Source organism: Bidens hawaiensis, unplaced genomic scaffold, assembly GCF_021521415.1.
Source record: "Bidens hawaiensis isolate Kalapana, Puna unplaced genomic scaffold, B.hawaiensis_p1.1 tig00001758_1, whole genome shotgun sequence".
In the NCBI taxonomy this organism is placed as follows: domain Eukaryota; kingdom Viridiplantae; phylum Streptophyta; class Magnoliopsida; order Asterales; family Asteraceae; genus Bidens; species Bidens hawaiensis.
In genome coordinates this window covers 3532391-3538425 of record NW_027491099.1, presented here as the reverse complement: position 1 = coordinate 3538425, position 6035 = coordinate 3532391, and the positions used below count along the sequence as shown (strand labels likewise).

Genomic DNA, 6035 nt, shown 5'->3' with positions numbered 1-6035 from the left:
GTAAGGGGTGGTGGGTGGTTGGTGGTGGCGGTGGTGGACAATGATGGTAGGCGGTGGTGGTGGCCGGCGGCGGAGGCGGGTGGTGGTGATGGCCGACGGTGGTGGTGGTGAGAGGACAATGGGTAGTATTGGTGGGAGGGTGGTGGAGTGTGAAAAAAGGGATGGAATGAAAAAAATCAAGGGGGTGAATGCAATGAATTTGGAGTGCTTTAAAGAGAATGAAATGAATATGGTAATGAGTGATTCCATTCCATTGACCAACCAAACATATTTTTTTTCATCCCATCACAATAGTCCATTCCATTTCGCCTCTCATTAATGTATACCAAACGCTACCTTATACTTAAACTTGAGAAGTGTTGGTTAATATATTAATTATGGAGCAGTTATTTAGTTTAGTTACAAGCATATATGCCCACATAACTTGCATATATATAGGGCCCCTCCCTTTCATAATAATCAATTTATTTATTTCTCACTTTCGTAACAAAAACAACATTATAAGGGGAAGGGGGAAGGTAATGTGTAGATAATGGTCGTCTTAACATGCACGGTTAAAGTTCAGAGATAAAAACATTACAAAGAAGATGTTCATTCCAATTCCAAATTATAAATTCATTACAACAAACTGATGGCCCATGTCACGCGAGCCTTATTCACATAACTTAAACTCCAATTTTGAGAAACATATATATGATCTTGAAGTAGCAACTTCATCGATCATTTGATATTGGACTTTGATCCACTGAGGCATATGCTAGTAGCTCCGGATTGCATTCTAGAATCTTCATTTCTTGTTCATCTAAATTCACCCATGCTTCAATTCCATCACCAGAGTTTGTATCCATTAAGTTCACAACATTCATAAATACTAGGACCCCTTCACCTATGAAACCAGACACCCATATAGGCTTTCCCCAACCAAAATCAATATCATAGAAACCCATGTTACACCAGCTTGTAAAGTTATAGTTGTCTATTGGCTCGGTTGAGGAAATTTCTCCCATTTGTTGAAGGGACTTCTGCATTGCAGCATAACCTTCATCACCTTGTGCTTTGTTTACAAAATCGTCATCGATTTTTGCGAAACTTTCATGCACCTTATTCGCCAAATCATGAAATGTGGTTTCGTGGCTAGCTTTGTACACTGCATTTTAGATCCAAATCATGTTACAAATCATGTTTTTTGATGACTTTACAGCAAGCTTGCTACGAAGATTCACAAATTGGATTATCCGAGAAGATTTCTCGAATCCACATGCTTCTTTAGAGGCTGCAATTGCACACTTCCATATCAAAGCAGATACCACCTTAACTCGTGTTGGTTGTTGCACTCCATTTCTACTTGCCTCCATTTTTAATGCGGCAATGGCATTCGCATGAAATATGAATCTTTTGGTTCTACATTTGCCTTCCTTTAACATTGATTGAGATATAACCATGGATATGTCTCTAAGCCACAAGCTATTCGCAGGGAAAATCGATGGAGCATTAAAATTTGGATAAATGACTTCTTCAGTTCCGCAAGCCATGTGAGCCCATCCTATTAGAAAAGTGTAGAGTGCAGCCCCATCAAGGATCTTGTGTGAAACACACAACCCGACAGCGATTCCACCACACTTGAAAATGTTCACTTGAACATTTGTCACACGAGCACCCGCACTAGATTCATCATAACTAGGTTCAAATGGCAAGAACTTGTTGATCAATCCATGGTGAGGATTGCGCAAAAAGCCATCAAGACCACCATGAACCAAAGCTAAGACATAGTTGGCACCAACATCGTTACAATCAATCGAAAGATTGTTCTTATTCATTTTAATTGTTCCGGCAAGTGGATAAAACTGAGTCAAGGTTTCAGATAAGGATTTCTTTAAACCCACTGATCTTTGTAGGGCTTGGAAGATATTATCGCCATTTTGGTTAGGGTAGTACAGGATGATTGGCACATAAGGGGTGACAATAAGTTGATCTAGGATCGAAAGATTGAATGTTTTCAAATGGTTTGGTGTTGGGGATGATGGTTTAATGCTCTCTTTGGAAATAATTTCAATATCCATAGTAAAAATTGGCTGGCTAAGTCTTAGTGCTGTGAAAAAGATGGTAATTGCAATATTAGATATGCCCTCTAAATGCCCTTTTATAGTACGATTTGTAATCAATACTTTATGTATATTTTCTATTTGATAACGTGCAATTTGATTCCAATGGATTTAATTATATTTAACCATCATAATTCTTATCAATAATAGAGGCTCGGTTTACATGAACTTGATTTGGTAAGATATCTGCTAATCTGTATTAATCTAATATGATATGAAAATAGTCAATGAACTGAGATACTAAGATTCCCAAGATGAATTAAACTCACGTGAGAGAGAGATGCACTGATTAATTAGTACATTATAGCATTTTATTTAGTGTATCTTAATTGAAAGATACTGGTAGCATTAAGTTCCCTTTAAATCAAACAATTAAGTGTTTTGCTACCAGTTATATATATACAAAACATAACTCATGATTAGCATAGTCATCTTCGAGGTTTCGGGTTCCTTAGCGAGGAACAAAAGATGGACTCTTATAAAATGTAAGGTTTAAATCATAGAGGCTGAAGAATCAAATAAACGAATATTTCATATAATTTCTCCATATGCCAAAACTATTGATCTTGCGAATACTTTTGTGATGCGATAGCTTGGTGAACAAATAAACTTGTGCGCGTAAAACGTGAAACCCAAATTTCGTGTTTATAGCTGTCAATGTTTGAGTTAATTCGGGTTATAATTATAGAACCCAAATATTTTCAGGATTCATCGACTTGAGCTACACGTAGGGGTGAGCAAGATAAGGGCCGGACCCTTGAAACCCGGTTACCCGACTCTTAAAACCCTTTATTAGACCCGAATAAATAATATGGGTCGGGTAAAGAGTATTTAAATTTCACCTTAAAGGGTAAAAGGGTTTAAAGGGCTTGACCTTTTTTCAAACCCTTGACCCGTTTACTAGATAGATATACATCATATTCACGATTAATTTGAAATTTATGAGAGGTTTGTATTCATATATGATTTATCAGAAATTTTCCAACTACTAAGAAAAATAAAATTAAAGGGTCATACTACTGAATGGAAACATATATATGGAAATCACTGAATTGTTCTCTACGTGTAATTTGTGAATGTGAATATTGTTTGCATTAATTCAAATGGTTGATAAACTTTCGAAGTTAAACTTTACTATGTTATTAAATAAAAGTATAATTGTTCTAGAATTCAAATATTTTTTTTTTTTTGAACGGCAAATTTAAAGTCATATATGAGATATGCAACTAATAAACGCAAATAAGAAGATGCGATTAATATCTTAAAAGGTAAAGGGTTGGATCCTTGAAACCCTTATTTATACCCGACCCTTTTATTGTTTAGAGGGTAGGGCCTCGGGTCCACATTTCTTTCTAAAAGGGTAAAGGGTCCAGGTAGGGTATTAGGTAAAAGGGTCGGGTCTTACCCTTTGAACAGTCCTAGCTACACGTTGGAAAACTCTATAAAGACATACGTGTCCACTCGTTTAAGCCACCGCCGCTGCTCATTCTCCGGCCAAGCTCTGCAGGCCATCCGTTCGAGCACCTTTAGAGGTAAATATTATATGATTCTGCTCATTTTCGCATACATAATAAAAACGCTAATTGAGTAATTTCTTTACTATTAATTGTTATTATCCAAAAGAATTTTAAAACTGAAGTTGGGGCTCGTTCAAGGCTTACAAACTGAAAATATGTTATACAAGGCTACTATGTTTAAGAAGATCATGATATGTTAACTTCATATATTTCTTTTATCTCCACTATTATTATTATTATTATTATTATTATTATTATTATTATTATTATTATTATTATTATTATTAGGAAAATTGGATTTCAATAATCCCAACTTAATGCAGTTGGCTGATAATAATCTCAACTTTAAAAATAGTTGTCACCGGTCCCAACTTTCACAATATTTGTTTTCATTGGACCTCTGTTAAAAAAAACTTAACGACATTAAGTTTTTTTTTTCAAATTTCAAACTGATATTTAGGGTTTTTGATCGGAATGAGGATACGAGTCGATTGATGTAATACTTACCTCCAAACGGTGGTCCAAACGACTAAAGGATGCTTCAATTCCGGTATTGAAACTTTTAATTAACAAAAATCAAGCTATTTGAAATGCCGTTTAGATTATCGATTCCTATTTTCATTCCAAACAAAATCTCTAAAACATCAATTTGAAATTTGAAAAAAAACTTAACGTCGTTAACTTTTTTTTTAACCAAGGTCCAATGAAAACAAATAGTGTGAAAGTTAGGACCAGTGAAAGCTATTTTCAAAGTTGAAATTATTATCGGCCAAGTACATTAAGTTGGGATTATTAAAATCTAATTTTCCTTCTTCTTCTTCTTCTTCTTCTTCTTCTTCTTATTATTATTATTATTATTATTATTATTATTATTATTAAATTACTTCATAAAGCCCCTAAATAAAATCAAGTAGCTTCTGAGTTGTCGATGAGATTATAAAAAGAAAGGGAATTAGACTATTTAGTTCGATAATATTATATGCTTCTATCGTAAATTTTACTTCTCGCTCAAGAATTCGTTTTTGCTTTGCTATTCGTCAATTCAAGTTTGATCTCTTAACAACTTATGTGTACGGACTTGGGTTTCCACTACTTTGAAATTGGAAATTCAAGTTCGTTATTAAATTGCTTATGTGAACAAAGGGTATTTATTATATATATAAATAGTTATATATATATATATATATCTATTGAATTATTGAAACATTGAACAAATTGAATACAACACACTAAAAGGTGATGCGCTGAAGAAGTGTATGTGACCAAATGAATGTGTTTATTTGACTAAGTGAATGTGCTTATTTTTTCAAAGTGAATGTGACGAATTAACTAAGTGAATGTGAATTATTAAATGTATATGTATATATATATTGATTGATAGTTATCGAATAGGACATCGCATCATCATTATAGTTGTTCCATTAAGATAATTTTACGCAGGCGTGCATATCTCTTTTATATGTACATCAGGTAACAGGGCTATCTGGAAGGGATCTGATCAAGGGCTCAAAAGAAAAACTTAAGGATCAATAGTTTCATAAAAAGAATGATTAAATGGCTTTTATACACAATTTTTGTAATTATCTTCAAAATGTGATGTTTTTATATTTAGCAAAAATAGAGGCATTGAATTCTAACCTATCATAAAAGTGACACGTCAGCTTTAGCTCACGCGGGGTGTAATAATTTATCTTTTGTGTATGATTAGCTTGATCATGTTATTGATCAAATCGTCGCATTCTTCATGTTAATAGATGTTTCTGCAATCTAATTGATCGATAACTCTCGTAATTAGTAATTAGTTCTTGATCCCAGTGTGCAAAACCTTTGATCTTGTTATGTATTGCGATATTGATGAAAGAAATTTGACTTTTTAATATAGATCATGCATTTTTAGTAGTTATATTTAAAATCTGCATGTTATGTTAGGATACTTATATGCATAAGATATTTGCTACTCGGTGTTTAATATAATATAATATGAAAATAGTCAATGAACTGAGATATTAAGATTTGCAACATGAATTAAATTAGACACGTTAGAGAGAGCTGCTCTCGATAATACATGATCGCATTTGATATTCTGTATGTTGGAAGATACTGTTAGCATTAAATTCCCTTTAGACTACATGCTATCCTACTATACTATTAAAACAAATTAGTTTGCCTCCACATGCCCTTTGGATGATTTTTGGATACTATTAAAGAAATTCCCTTTGGATGATTTCTTTTCTTTCTAAATATATCTTGCACTTCTCTATTTTTCTTACTAATTAAATAAATCAAAAATCACATCAATGTCACCTCAATGTCATGTCACCAATTCCTTTCATACTAATGTCAATTCATCCTCTAACCTATATTTAAACAATAACATTTCTTAATTTTTTACCTTAATCATGTTTTTCTTTCTTTC

General features: G+C 33.4%; 1 pseudogene; it reads right to left on the bottom strand.

Moving 5' to 3' along the window:
* Positions 1–492: 492 nt before the first annotated feature.
* Positions 493–2062, bottom strand: LOC143596923 (epi-neemfruitin B 7-O-acetyltransferse L7AT pseudogene; annotated as a pseudogene).
* Between the last annotated feature and the right edge of the window lie 3973 nt (positions 2063–6035).